Source organism: Notolepis coatsorum (genome assembly GCF_963971535.1).
Source record: "Notolepis coatsorum genome assembly, chromosome: 8".
Classification (NCBI taxonomy): domain Eukaryota; kingdom Metazoa; phylum Chordata; class Actinopteri; order Aulopiformes; family Paralepididae; genus Notolepis; species Notolepis coatsorum.
Window position 1 is genome coordinate 150,429,689 of NC_140172.1, and position 229 is coordinate 150,429,917.

Consider the following 229-nt stretch of genomic DNA (forward strand, 5'->3'; position numbering starts at 1 on the left):
CACTGCAGGATACTAATGCTTGGGGATCAAACCATGTTGTCAATGGTCTTAATGTGTACACCTTAAAATATTGGAAAAAATCTGGAACTGCCATGCCACCGTCTGCTTTATTTCTCTGTGCGGTGGATCTTTTTATACGTGGTGGTTTGTTATTCCAAATAAATTTGTATGTGGAGGAGTGTAATCTTTTCCAGTAACCCTCTGGAGGGGGTAACGGTAGCATTGAACT